The sequence below is a fragment of the Phyllobates terribilis genome, unplaced genomic scaffold, assembly GCF_046119375.1.
Source record: "Phyllobates terribilis strain yellow unplaced genomic scaffold, ASM4611937v1 Scaffold_11__3_contigs__length_659146591, whole genome shotgun sequence".
Taxonomy (NCBI): domain Eukaryota; kingdom Metazoa; phylum Chordata; class Amphibia; order Anura; family Dendrobatidae; genus Phyllobates; species Phyllobates terribilis.
In genome coordinates this window covers 337,272,452-337,287,984 of record NW_027362771.1, presented here as the reverse complement: position 1 = coordinate 337,287,984, position 15,533 = coordinate 337,272,452, and the positions used below count along the sequence as shown (strand labels likewise).

At 44.0% G+C, this 15,533-nt stretch overlaps 1 long non-coding RNA gene across 1 annotated transcript in view; it reads left to right on the top strand.

Annotated features, from left to right (window-relative positions):
• Positions 1 to 318: 318 nt before the first annotated feature.
• The window catches only part of LOC141166251 (uncharacterized), a 63,715-nt gene continuing 48,500 nt past the window's right edge, over positions 319 to 15,533 (top strand). Inside the window, exons 1-2 of the long non-coding RNA XR_012251268.1 lie at positions 319 to 400; positions 10,504 to 10,600. This is a non-coding gene — a long non-coding RNA (uncharacterized lncRNA). The remainder of the gene's footprint in view (positions 401 to 10,503; positions 10,601 to 15,533) is intronic.

Here is a 15,533-nt window from a genome sequence, read left to right as displayed (position 1 = left end):
ATTTATAGATTCAAAAAAATATTTTTCTTCTGCTCAGTATACAGGCACCATAAAAATACATTGCTATACACAATGTATTTCTATGTAGATGTATACTCTGCTTCTTGATTCATTGACTGCATTTTAGAGTCAAGATAACTAAATCCTCCTACGTTTACCATGGGAGCTGTAGTTCAGTGGTTAGTTCAAAGCCCAGGGACATGCGATCACAGGAGAGAGAAGAGGTGAGTAATATATTTTAGTTTATTCACTGACCAGTGAGTGGCCCCCGCATCCCCCCCGAGGAGGAGGAGGAGGAGGAGGAGCAGCAGCAGCGACATCTGAGAGGAGAAGTGAGTATAAATAGAACCCGGGAGAACAGCTGAACCATGACGGGACGCGGGACTGAGTCCTGAAGCAGGTCAGTCCCACAGAATATGGGACGGTTGGGAGCTATGATACTGACACGGAGTCATAGGTAGGGCTGGGTTCGGACTCTGTTCAGAAAACACAGGTTCTAGGTCATTGGGCAGAACAGACACTGACATCGAGTCACAGGCAGGGATGGATTCCGATACTGGAACAGGCTTCGACAGTAGGGTGATCAATGAGTGATCAATGAGTGGAACAGGCTGCCACGAGAGGTGGTGAGTTCCCCTTCAATGGACGTCTTCAAACAGAGGCTGGACAGACATCTGTCTGAGATGATTTAGTGCATCCTGCTTTGAGCAGGGCGTTGGACCAGGTGACCCAGGAGGTCCCTTCCAACTCTACCATTCTATGATTCTATGATTCTAGTACAGACTCTGGAATGCTCACCAGAAGAGACACTGGTGGTGGTGCTGGTTCAGGTGCCGCAGGTGCGGCTTCAGGCATAGGTACTACCAGAGTGGTGTCAGGCGTCAGGTACCGCAGATGCAGCTTCAGGTACCACCAGGAGCTGTGTGTCATGGTTCAGGAACCACTGATGAGGCTTCGGGAACAGGGACCGCTGATGCAGTTTCAGGCTCAGGCCCTGGCCACACATGAACCAGGGGCAATCACTGTTCTCACAGAATAAGTTCAGGAACAGGTTACATAAATAGGTTCGAGGGACCTGACAACTAACTGGGCAAGGACAAACTCAAACTAAGACTAACAAGGGCGTTGGACAGACACCTCCTTACAGGAGAGTGTGCCTTAAATACTAGATGCTTCCCAGCTATTGTGGGGGGGCATATTCAGAGTGCACGCTTTGTCCCTTTAAGGCTGCTTGCCCACTATGCGGTTTTGCCACGAAATTTCCGCAGCAAAAACGCTTAAAAACGCTTGGTAATACGTACCCCATGGTCCCCAATGATAATCCGCATGTGCTGTGCACATGTGGATATTAAGCGATTCAATATGCGGATGGTACCCAGGTCTGGAGAAGAGTAGACTCTCATCCAGACCCGGGTACCATAGTACCTGTAAAAAAAAAAGAATTTTAAATTAAAAAAATACATTATACTCACCTTCTGATGGTCCCCAGTCTCCATAGTGATGCGTCCTGGCTCCCCGGCAGCTCGCGATGGTCTAAAAGTACCTTCCCTCACGTCATTTAGTCATGAGACGGGTCACGCGACTGCTGACTTCGGCGGTCGCGTGACCTGTCACATGACTAAATGACGTCATGGAAGGTCCTTTTAGACCATCGCGAGCCGCCGGGGAGACCGGAGAAGGAGACCGGGGGGCCATCAGAAGGTAAGTATAATATTTTTTTTTATTTTTTACCATTTTGATTCTTTTTTTTAACTAACTTGGTCACACTATATAAAATCCATGCCGGTTGCATGGATTTATATAGTGTGACCAAGTTGTCATGCACTTTTCCAAGTGATGCTAAAATCGCTTGAAAAGTGCTTGATAACCCTCATGCAGAAATGCATGCAAAAACGCTTGACAAACGCTTCTACCTGGCAGGAAAAACGCATGTAAAATCCCCATGCGTTTTTCCTGCCAGGGAGATGCGAAAAAAATCTGCAGCTTTTCTGCATCGTGGGCACTTAGCCTAAGAGACGTGGAGCGTGCACGGCGCTGGCAGATCTGCGCGCCATGCACAGGAGCAGGGACGCCAGCATAGCGTTACAGAATTAGTGGACTTACACTTTTCAACATATAGCCTTAGTCATGGAATTACCATGGTGCTACTATAACTAATACTATACATTGAAACATGTAGGTCCACTGCTTCTTTAGTGTGTTTAGTACTCTAATGATGGAGTTTTTTAATCGTTTTCAATAAATGTGAGGTTTTATGGCTCTGAAAAAATCTCTCTATGCTGGACTTCTTTACTTTTTGTCCCTCGTAAAAGGTTGGTACATGAGAGCAATAGGGCAAGGGGAAAATATGTGTAACTGAGTTAACAACTAGCTCAGTGATAGGAAGCAGAGGGTGGAACCTCTGATTAAAGGGGTTGTCCAGTCAAAAGTGATAAGTCTGCAGTCACTCTGTGTGACGGAGGGTATGTATGTGTTATACATACCTCTGGCCAGTGGCATCGCTCTCCATATACTTATATTGAGAGAGGCTTTCTAGTCGAAGACGTCCACTGGCTGTCTCCGTCACTAGACGGGGCGTGGCCTCGCTCTATACAAGTGTATGGAGCGAGGCAACGCCGACTGGCCGGTGGTATGTATAACTTATACATACCCTCCGTTACCGGGTCTGAAACCGTTGAATCCCCAAAGCGCACAGTGCATGAGCTGGAGGGAAGTCTGCAGTCACACACAGTTAAAGGGAAGGTGCCATAAAAAAATTTCAACAATTGAAAAAATTTAAAATATTAATGTTTTAATTAAAAAAAATTACCATTTGTTTTAAATGAAGTAAAATATGAAAAATAATTTAAAAATGTTTGCTATTTTCCACTTTTAAACACTAGAGGGAGCAGCTGCAGAAATTTGCCATGAAAACATAGTGTAGTGTTAGCTCACATTACGACTGCAGTAAATGTGGGCTGAATTTTCTTACATACAGTACAGACCAAAAGTTTGGACACGCCTTCTCATTTAAAGATTTTTCTGTATTTTCATGACTTTGAAAATTGTACATTCACCTATGAATTAACACATGTGGAATTATATACTTAACAAAAAAGTGTGAAACAACTGAAAATATGTCTTATATTCTAGGTTCTTCAAAGTAGCCACATTTTGCTTTGATGACTGCTTTGCACACTCTTGGCATTCTCTTGATGAGCTTCAAGAGGTAGTCACCGGAAATGGTTTTCACTTCACAGGTGTGCCCTGTCAGGTTTAATAAGTGGGATTTCTTGCCTTATAAATGGGGTTGGGACCATCAGTTGTGTTATGCAGAAGTTTGGTGGATACACAGCCGATAGTCCTACTGAATAGACTGTTAGAATTTGTATTATGGCAAGAAAAAAGCAGCTAAGTAAAGAAAAATGAGTGGCCATCATTACTTTAAGAAATGAAGGTCAGTCAGTGCGAAAAATTGGGCAAACTTTGAAAGTGTCCTCAAGTGCAGTTGCAAAAACCATCAAACGCTACAAAGAAACTGGCTCACATGAGTACCGCCCCAGGAAAGGAAGACTAAGAGTCACCTCTGCTTCTGAGGATAAGTTTATCCGAGTCACCAGCCTCAGAAATCGCAGGTTAACAGCAGCTCAGATTAGAGACCAGGTCAATGCCACACAGAGTTCTAGCAGCAGACACATCTCTTCAACAACTGTTAAGAGGAGACTTTGTGCAGCAGGCCTTCATGGTAAAATAGCTGCTAGGAAACCACTGCTAAGGACAGGCAACAAGCAGAAGAGACTTGTTTGGGCTAAAGAACACAAGGAATGGACATTAGACCTGTGGAAATCTGTGCTTTGGTCTGATGAGTCCAAATTTGAAATCTTTGGTTCCAACCACCGTGTCTTTGTGCGACGCAGAAAAGGTGAACGGATGGACTCTACATGCCTGGTTCCCACCGTGAAGCATGGAGGAGGAGGTGTGATGGTGTGGGGGTGCTTTGCTAGTGACACTGTTGGGGATTTATTCAAAATTGGAGGCATGCTGAACCAGCATGGCTACCACAGCATCTTGCAGCGGCATGCTATTCCATCCGGTTTGCGTTTAGTTGGACCATCATTTATTTTTCAACAGGACAATGACCCCAAACACACCTCCAGGCTGTGTAAGGGCTATTTGACCAAGAAGGAGAGTGATGGGGTGCTACGCCAGATGACCTGGCCTCCACAGTCACCAGACCTGAACCCAATCGAGATGGTTTGGGGTGAGCTGGACCGCAGAGTGAAGGCAAAGGGGCCAACAAGTGCTAAGCATCTCTGGGTACTCCTTCAAGATTGTTGGAAGACCATTTCCGGTGACTACCTCTTGAAGCTCATCAAGAGAATGCCAAGAGTGTGCAAAGCAGTCATCAAAGCAAAAGGTGGCTACTTTGAAGAACTTAGAATATAAGACATATTTTCAGTTGTTTCACACTTTTTTGTTAAGTATATAATTCCACATGTGTTAATTCATAGTTTTGATCCCTTCAGTGTGAATGTACAATTTTCATAGTCATGAAAATACAGAAAAATCTTTAAATGAGAAGGTGTGTCCAAACTTTTGGTCTGTACTGTATGTGCGATGTTACTCCTCCCCTACCCTTCTGAGCATTTGACAAAGGATAAGATAGGATTTAGTTTAGGATCACAAAGCGGAGCCGTTTTGTTGGTGACTGCAAAGTGATACTGAGAAGTACAGTGTCACCGAGGACGGCTAGCAGCACCGCTTCTATCAGTTCATGCTGCTCACTGTATCATAAGCTGGGGTTTGATAGTGGAGTGTATCATATGGTGCGATTATATATGCTTAGAGTTACATACGCTGGTATTAGGTACATGACTCAGTCTAGTGTATCACATGATGGGAATAGATATAGGGCTCAGTGGAGTGTATCACACAGGATGGGATTAGATACGCAGTATCTAATGTATATATTGTGTGACTCCGCTCCATCCACTTCTATGCAAGCAGTGGTGTAATGTGTGACCCTGCTCTGTCCACTTCTATGAGAACATTGGTGTAATGTGTGACCTCGCTATTTCTACGTCTATGGGAGCAGTAGAGTAATGTGTGACCCCCACTCCTTCCACTATATTGCTACTCCGTTAGAAGTAGACAGAGCAGGGTCACACGTTACATTACTGCTCCTATAGAAGTGGACAGAGCAGGGTCACACATTAGACCACTGCTCCCATAGAAGTGGACAGAGCAGGGTCACACATTACATCACTGCTCCCATAGAAGTGGACATAACACACATTGCACCATTTCTCCCATAGAAGTGGACAGAACAGTATCACACATTACACTACTCTTAGAAATGTGTGCCCCAGCTCTGTCTACTTCTATGGGAGAAGTGGTGTAATGTGTGACACTGCTCCGTCCAGTTCTATGGGAGCAGTGGTATAATGTGTGATACCACTCCATCCACTCATATGGGAGCAGTGGTGTAATGCGTGACACCACTTCATCCACTTCTATAAGAGCAGTGGTGTAATGTGTGACACTGCTCCATCCACTTCTATAAGAGCAGTGGTGTAATGTGTGACACCACTCCATCGACTTTTATGGGAGCAATGGTGTAATCTGTGACCCCACTCTGTCCATTACATTGCTACTCCCATAGAAGTGAACAGAGTACTACTTCCTGAGAAATGTGTGACCCCGCTCTGTCTACTTCTATGGGAGCAGTGGTGTAATTTAATGGGCATTAGATACACGGCTCTGGGGGAGTATTACAATGATGGGCATAAGATACACGGATCTGGGGCGTATTTTCATGATGGGCATTAGATACATGGCTCTGGGGGGATATCACCAGGGGCGTACTTAGAAATCATGGGGCCCCATAGCAAAAGTTCTTATTGCCCCCCACCCTAAAAAAATTAATATTCAGCGGGGTCACAGAGGAACATCTCTCATAAATTTGCAGCCCTTACAAAGTGGGCCACATATTGCCTTACATATAGTACAATGGGTCCCAAATAGTGCAGAATACAGTATAATGGCCCCATGTAGTGCACCATACAGTATAATGGCCCAACATAGTGCACCATACAGTATAATGGCCCCATATAGTGCTCAATACAGTATAATGACCCAACATAGTGCACCATACAATGTAATGTGCCCCACATAGTTGACCATACAAAATAATGTGCACTACATAGGACACAATGCAGTATAATGTGCCCCACATAGTACACCATACAGTATAATGGCCCCACATAGTACACCATACAGTATAATGGCCCCACATAGTACACCATACAGTATAATGGCCCCACATAGTACACCATACAGTAAAATGGGTCCCACATAGTACACCACACAGTATAATGGCCCCATATAGGGCTCAATACATTATAATGGTCCCCACATAGTGCTCAATACACTATAATAGCCCCACATAGTCACCATGATGGGCATTAGATACACGTCTCTGCTATGTCAATTCATAGCAGAGCTGAGTCAGTGTGTTCAGAGCACAGCAGTGTGATGATTTCTCTGCTGTGCCCTGAACACGGCAGTGAGCGGTGATCTGCAGCCTTGTATTGTACTACTGATGTCAGGCTGCGATCACTGCTCCCCGCTGCCGATACCCACCCCATGACTACCTTTCCCCACATCACGTCATCACTCCCAACCGGGCAGCTCCTGTTACCGCTCGGCTACTACTGAGCACTAAGTGGTGACAGACGGAAAGTGTAGCCCGCAGTATATGCTGTGGGCTTCACAAAAATGGTGCCGATCTCCTCCCACAGCTGTGACTTGGACAGCCCAACAGACATGCCCAGGTCACAGCAGGAGGCAGCCACAGTGTAGGAGATGCGTTCAGTCAGTGATTGCAGACTCCTATGTACAGGGGCTGCCGTTTTTGAGGTATTAAGTGTCGTTACACATCAGCAAATACAAATGGCAGCCCCCAGCAACTGCAGAAACAAAATATAAAAAAAAACTGTTAAAACAGTGAATTTAATTTTGTATTAAAAATAATTGATTATATAATCAATAATTATTAATACAAAAATAATTGTGGCACCTTCCCTTTAACAGTGAGGTACCACAGGGGTCAGTACGGGGCCCTCTCCTTTTTAATACATTTATTAATGACTTTGCATAGTACATACAAAGTAGAATATCAACATTTGCAGATGATACTAAGCTTTGAAAGAAAATCAACACAGAGGAGGATGATTTCATATTTACAGAGTAATTTATGGAAGCTAGAGGCTTGGGCGACAAAAAATCGAAAGCTTTGGGGCGACCTTATTACAATGTACAATATATATGAATAGACTATACAAAGATTTTTCTAATGGTCTCTTTACACTTAGATCTGCAGTGATGACAAAAGGGCCCCCTCCACACAAAGTAAATAAGGTTTAATCACGACTATAAATGGCAATTCTTTACTGTAAAAGCAGTGAGACTATGGAACTCTCTGCCACACCATGTTGTAATGATTCATTCACTAAAAAAATAATTTAGATCCTTGATGCCTTTCTTGAAAATATAAATTCATGGTATATGGGTAATGGATTCTGTTATGGGAGATTGATCCAGGAAAGTAGAAAAACGCAGAGCAGAAGGAGTTTAGGTTATAATAAAAATATAAATCTTTATTAAATACATACCATAAACTCAATTAGTACAGTAAGTAGACAATAGACATGTGCATTAGTATGAGGATGCAGGGGTAAATAGGGCATCTACAAAGCCGGGAGGACAGGTAAAGCAGAGAACAGGCCAAGTACGAATAGTACTGATGGATAGATAGTCCAGGGAACCCTGTAGTTCGCCAGACTCAGTTTTCAATAAACCAAAAGAGAACCTGAACATCAGGTCTCAGTAGTGTACAGGCCATAAGTACTGGACATAATCTATTGCTTACCTGGCTGAGGATAGGTGCCGCAAAAAGAGAGCGGTAATGAAATACCTAGCTTCCCAATGCGCGTTTTGCATGAACTGTAAGAAGCTTTCTCAAGGGAAGATCCAATTTTTCACCTAATACAGGGTAATTGTCATCTATCTCATGGGGTTTTTGCCTTCCTTTGGATCAACATCTTAGGTTATAGGGTGAACTCGATGAACTTGTCTATTCTTTCAACCTTAAAACTATATAAATTAAAAGCAAAGCCACAGAAAAAGGAATTAAAATTCTCCCAAAAAATCAAGAATTAACTTAACATAACCCTGCCATTCTGTAGACCGCTTTAAGTCTGTGGTCTATAGAATGGTAGGGTGATGCCTTGGCCAAGGCAGAGACAATACAGTGCAATCACGTCATTGTGCCGGGATTCTGACACCCTGTGCGTCCGCTGGCGCGATGACATCGTGTTGGTCCGCCCAAACTTTGCCGGTGGACTTATCAGTATCCCGGATTCAGTGAGTATATGATGTTTTCTGTTTTAAAACCTATGGTGTGACTGTGGGGGCATCATAAGGTATGGGAGACCAGCATACAGAGTGGGGGCTACTGTGGGAACCCTCGTGTCATGTGGATTTTACTGTAAGAGACACTGTTACAGTGTGGGAGCCCTCATACAGTGTGGGGGCTACTGTGTGGGGGCTCTTCATACAGTGTAGGGACTGCTGTGGGGGCCCCATAAAGTGTGGGGTCCATTATACAGCATGGGAGCTACTGTGGGGCCATTATACAGTTTGGGGCCATCATAAAGTGTGTAGACTACTGTGGGGTCCATTATGCAGCGTGGAAGCTAATGTGGGGGCCATCGTACAGTTTAAGGCCTACCGTGGGGGCCATCATATAGTGTGAAGACTACTGTGGTGGCCATCATATAGTGTTGGGGCCGTTATACAGTGTGGGGGCTACTGTGGGGGGGGCATCATAATGTGTGGGACTACTGTGGGGGCCATTATACAGTGTGGGAGCTAATGTGAGGGCCATTATATAATTTGGGGGCTACTGTGGGGGCAATCATAAAGTGTGTAGGCTACTGTGGGAGACCCTCATACAGTGTGGGAGCCTTGATAAAGTGTGGGGACTACTGTGGAGGGCCCTCATAAAGTGTGGGGACTGCTATGGGAGCTATTATACAATGTGGGAGCCATTATACAGTGTGGGGGCTACAGTGAGGGCCATTATACAGTGTGGGGAATACTGTGGGGACCAATATTCAGTGTGGATGCTACTGTGAAGACCATTAAATAGTATGGTGCTACTGTGGGGGCGATTATACAGTGTGGTGCCATTATACAGTATGGGTGCTACTGTGAGGGCCATTATTCAGTGTGGAGGCTATCATACAGTGTGGGGACTACTATGAGGGTCATTATACTGTTTTTTGGGGAGCAGTGAGGACATCATGCTATGTTACTATGTATAGGGGAGCAGTGGGGGTATCAATGTGTATAGGGGAGCTGTGGGCCCATCATACTGTGCATAGGACATCTATAGGAATATCGAGCTGTCTATAGGGAAGCTTTAGGATTGTTATACTGTGCATAGGGGAGCTGTGGGGGCATTAGACTGTGTACAGGGGAGCTGTTGGTCCATTATACTGTGTATAGAGGAGCTGTTGGCCCATTATACTGTGTATAGGGGAGCTGTGGACTCATTATACTGTGTATAGGGGAGCTGTGGCGCATCATACTGAATGTAGGGGAGCTGTACATGGGGACTTAGGGAACATTATTAAATATTAAGTTGAAACTTAAGCAGCATTATTGTTATAGGGAATCTCAGAGTATTGTGACCGTCAAAGGTGCACATGTGGCATTATTACTTTCAAGTGTAAAAATGTGGACACTGTTTTTTAGGGCACTTGCACAGGGTGTTAATGTATTCTAGGGGGCAATTTTACCATTTAGAGGGCACATTTTACTTAGCAATGAGCACAGAGGCGGGCATTATTATGTGGGTCAGTAAGAGAAGCACTGTTATTGTGCCAAACAGGAGGTGCAGTAACAGAGCCATATATGGCAGCAGCAGCTGAGCATTGGGATAACAGTAGGTGTTAGAACTCTCCTGTTAGGTTTTTTGTATTTTGCTGGTCACATGACCTTTTTTGCCTATTTAATCCTGCTCCGCCCTCCTGGCCTTGCTGGACTTCTTTGTAATTTCTACTCTTAAGTTAGCCTGGTGCTTAGTTACCTTTATCAGTCAGTTTAGCTAGGTCTTCGGACCTTTATGTTCTATGTTGTGTGTTTGTCTTTTACTGCTACAATTTCTGCTAGGAGGTGTCCAACTTTATCCCAGTCCCTAGTTCTTGTAGGGATCCCTCCCTTGCATCTATAGGTCTTCGTACAGACTAGCCGAGGACTTTAGCGGGTCTGATCGCAGGATCAGGTTCCCCGTTACATCGTAGGGATCTAGCTTAGTTCTACTGTAGGGACAGATCTCCTTTCTTTCCTTAGTGCTTGTAGCAGATCATAACAGTAGGATGAGGAGTTTGTGTAGGGTGGGAATAGGTGGGGACGGTGCTGAAAATGTGAGAAGTCAAATGTGTGTTGTAATTTTTGCAGATGAGTCCTGGCTGGAAGAAGTTGTCATGTCGGTCTGGGCCAGATGGAAAATATGTGTAAAGTGAACTACTGTACTTCATAAAAAAGAACGTCAGCTGTAAGTCATCGTCTGTAACTGTACTGTAATCTCTTACATGTTCTGCAGGACTGGTATCTGCCACTATATGGTCACTATATGGCGGTAACATCACTGTGCCACCATAGTTATAACCAGGGTTACTGGTTAGGGGCCCACTGAGATGTTTTGTCCCCCATCATCCCCGAGCTGAATCCTAAGCTACGCCTCTGATTGAAGCAATGTTTTTTTACAAATACAGAACAATATCTTTTTGTCTTTTAATGCAGCAGACTGACATTTTTGCTAAAACTGATTTTATTATCAACATATACTCTGAAATCGTTCTCTATTATAAGTTCATCCAAAATAGATCCATTCAGAGTATAAAGAGGATTAGAGGGTTTTTTTCCCTCAAAGAATAGAACCTTGAACCCTTGGCTATGCATCTGATGATATGTGTTTCATCTACTGTACCTTTTCCTGTCCTCAACATTTCCCATTTCCTGGTGTTACATCAAAAGAACTTGAGCAGCACATCTTGAAACCCCATTCTGCTTTGGTATCTTTGCCTGGGAGAGACCGTGCTGATGCAGTAAAAGTGCATTGTGTCTTGGCACTGTGCTCAGTCTTTCCATGGTTTATGACCTGTGAATTGAAACTGCCTTTAAGAACCTCACTTATATAGCAGAGTTTAACTGTTCCTCAGCCAATTTTAAGCCTCCCACACAGCTGTTTCTGTTGCAGTTAATGTGTTTAAACCTACATATGAAAATGATGATCATTATCACATATTTGGTATATTTGGCTACTAATACACCTGACTATAATTCTACAAATTCCCATACTTTCTATAAGTTTAACAAGAAGGATTGATGTAGTTTTGATAGTTAGAGGTGGGTGCACCGAATATTGATTAGATTTACATTTCTCTTGTTTATTTATTTAGCATTTTGTTAATTGATAAAAATAATCTGTTAATTGATAAAATAAATCTCTTCGGCCCCTGCTGCTTGCCGCCCTTGGTCCGGTCCTATTCTTTGCACCGCCCATGCACTGTATCTCTGGCCTCTTCACTATAGGCCAGGACATCTGGCTGTGACCAGGCCTTGGAGGTTACTTACCATGCATCGTAAGGTAGCGCCTGGAAGTCCTGGACAGTGAGCAGCAGGGCAGCCATAGGGGTACGTTTTGGTTAAAAATAAAACTAATACCTCTCCAGTCGCTCCCTGTCCTGTCTTCTTATTTCCCCCATTACATGTTGCATCTCTAGCCTCTTCACTTTAGACCAAGACTTCCAGCTATGCCCAGGTCCTGGAGGTCACTGCCTGTATTCACTCTATTTTTGAAAACATTCTTACTTTACTTTGTTGCAAGTAGGATTCTGTAACGATGGCGTCCCTGCATGCTTCCCCATCCTCCCCCCGGCAGGGACGTTGACATTCTTAATGCCATGGCCGCTCGGCGGCTTCTCCAGCTCCCGCCGCAGCTCCCAGGTCTCAGTTCCTGCACACGTCGTGCAAGTCTCTTGACGATGGGGTTAGGGTGCTCGCACTCCCCGCTTCTCAAAGGGGCAGTGCACGTTTTCAGGAAAAGTCCCCAGCCTATAGCTGGGAGGCATTAGGTATTTAAGGCACCCTCCCTTGTATGGACATGCCTGAGCAACTTTAGTATAGTGTGTATTAGCCCACTAGTCCATTGTTAGGTCCTTGTTACTGAACCCGTCCTGCTAACCAGTATCCAAACCCGTACAGTCTGTAAACGAACCTGCACCAATACCAGAACTTGCTCCATCAGAACAACACCACTGTTCATAGTGCCAGTAATCCAGATCCTGTCCTGCCTGCTACCCCAAGTCCGTACCTGTATTCCTGACCCTTGGGGGTCAACTGCTGCAGTAGTGGGGACTGCTCTTGAGTGGTACCTGGCGGCTACCTGCAGCTCAAGCCTAACCTCACAATCAGAGGCCGCTTAGTTAGCCCCTCCAGGGTAAGCCCGGCCCTTGGCATAGTGGGTCTATACCCACCAGTGTGACAGATTCTTATTTTTCATTATCCTAGAGATGGTACCTTAATTTGCTTTTCTTGAAGTGTGTGTTCTTTGCCAAGATTCAAATTCTAGCAAGGCAGACAGAAAATTTAGCAGTGAGCCACTGTAAACGCTGCACTGCTAAGTATAGGAGAATTTTCTATGACTAAAGATCTATCAGGTTCTGCTCAGGGACCCTTTTCACCTGGGAAATAGATTGAAATTAATCAACTTTCTATTTTACTACAGAAACTAGATTCTTATCCGTACAGTACAGACCAAAAGTTTGGACACACCTTCTCATTTAAAGATTTTTCTGTATTTTCATGATTTTGAAAATTGTACATTCACACTGAAGGCATCAAAACTATGAATTAACAGATGTGGAATTGTATACTTAACAAAAAAGTGTGAAACAACTGAAAATATGTCTTATATTCTAGGTTCTTCAAAGTAGCCACCTTTTGCTTTGATGACTTCTTTGCACACTCTTGGCATTCTCTTGATGAGCTTCAAGAGGTAGTCACCGGAAATGGTTTTCACTTCACAGGTGTGCCCTGTCAGGTTTAATAAGTGGGATTTCTTGCCTTATAAATGGGGTTGGGACCATCAGTTGTGTTGTGCAGAAGTCAGGTGGATACACACCTGATAGTCCTACTGAATAGACTGTTAGAATTTGTATTATGGCAAGAAAAAAGCAGCTAAGTAAAGAAAAACGAGTGGCCATCATTACTTTAAAAAACGAAGGTCAGTCAGTCCGAAAAATTGGGCAAACTTTGAATGTGTCCCCAAGTGCAGTTGCAAAAACCATCAAGCGCTATAAAGAAACTGGCTCACATGAGGACCGCTCCAGGAAAGGAAGACCAAGAGACACCTCTGCTTCTGAGGATAAGTTTATCCGAGTCACCAGCCTCAGAAATCGCAGGTTAACAGCAGCTCAGATTAGAGACCAGGTCAATGCCACACAGAGTTCTAGCAGCAGACACATCTCTACAACAACTGTTAAGAGGAGACTTTGTGCAGCAGGCCTTCATAGTAAAATAGCTGCTAGGAAACCACTGCTAAGGACAGGCAACAAGCAGAAGAGACTTATTTGGGCTAAAGAACACAAGGAATGGACACTAGACCAGTGGAAATCTGTGCTTTGGTCTGATGAGTCCAAATTTGAGATCTTTGGTTCCAACCACCGTGTCTTTGTGCGACGCAGAAAAGGTGAACGGATGGACTCTACATGTTTGGTTCCTACCGTGAAGCATGGAGGAGGAGGTGTGATGGTGTGGGGGTGCTTTGCTGGTGACACTGTTTTGGATTTATTGAAAATTGAAGGCATACTGAACCAGTATGGCTACCACACCATCTTGCATGCTATTCCATCCGGTTTGCGTTTAGTTGGACCATCATTTATTTTTCAACAGGACAATGACCCCAAACACACCTCCAGGCTGTGTAAGGGCTATTTGACCAAGAAGGAGAGTGATGGGGTGCTACGCCAGATGACCTGGCCTCCACAGTCACCAGACCTGAACCCAATCGAGATGGTTTGGGGTGAGCTGGACTGCAGAGTGAAGGCAAAAGGGCCAACAAGTGCTAAGCATCTCTGGGAGCTCCTTCAAGATTGTTGGAAGACCATTTCTGGTGACTACCTCTTGAAGCTCATCAAGAGAATGCCAAGAGTGTCTAAAGCAGTCATCAAAGCAAAAGGTGGCTACTTTGAAGAACCTAGAATATAAGACGTATTTTCAGTTGTTTCACACTTTATTGTTAAGTATATAATTCCACATGTGTTAATTCATAGTTTTGATGCCTTCAGTGTGACTGTACAATTTTCAAAGTCATGAAAATACAGAAAAAAATTTAAATGAGAAGGTGTGTCCAAACTTTTGGTCTGTACTGTATATCATATAAAGAATGCATATTATTTTTCCTTTTGATACAATTTGAAACTTTAAAATATCCATATTGAGATGATTTTTGTGATAATTACATTAGAAACTACTCAAGCATAAAGAACTGTGTGACAAAAGAGTTGGGAGATATGCATCACCACCAGTCTGTTAAACTCAGGGGTGGACATATTACAGGGGAAATTATTAAAAACTTGTGTTTCAGAATTGTGACAAAAAAGTTGAAACTTTCCCATAAAAACTGCTACTTTTTTTCCCAGTTTTTAAGGCTGTGTGCCCACGATGCAGAAATGAAGCAGAAAATTTCTGCAGCATTTCTGCATCTCCCTGGCAGAAAAAACGCATGCAGATTGTGCATGCGTTTTTCCTGCAGAATACATGCGGATTCACATGCGTATCCACATGCGTTAACGCATGTGTTTCCGCATGCGGACTGACAAGCACTTTCCAGGCGATAGCATCACTTGGAAAGTGCTTGACAACTAGGTCACACTGTATAAATCCATGCAAACAGCATGGATTTATACAGTGTGACTGTAAAAATAAAAAAAATAAAGCTATACTCACCCCCGATTCCCCGGCGTGTGCTGCAGCGCTCGTCCTGGCTTCTTCCGGGTTGCTGGCACATCGCGAGACAGCCTGCGGTCACATGACCGCGATGTCATCTCAGGTCCTGGAAGGAGAAGTGCTGCCGGCAAGCAGAGAGAAGCCGCCGGACAGGTGAATATAAACTTTATTTTTTATTTTATTCTTTTTTTACAGGTACAATGGTACCCAGGTCTGGATGAGAGTCTTCTCTCCTCCAGAACTGGGTACCATCCGCACATAGAGATGCAGAAAATCCGCTTGTACAAATGCGGATATTATGCGTCTCAATGCAAGTCAATGGCGGCGCTTCCGCTGTTCTTCCGCAAAATTAATGAACATGCTGCGGATTTATTTGCACTGCAGAAACACTGCGGAAAAATTTCAGCATGTGCAATGACATTGCGGAATGCCATTGGGGACCATGGGGTGCGGATTACCATGCATTTTTGATGCGT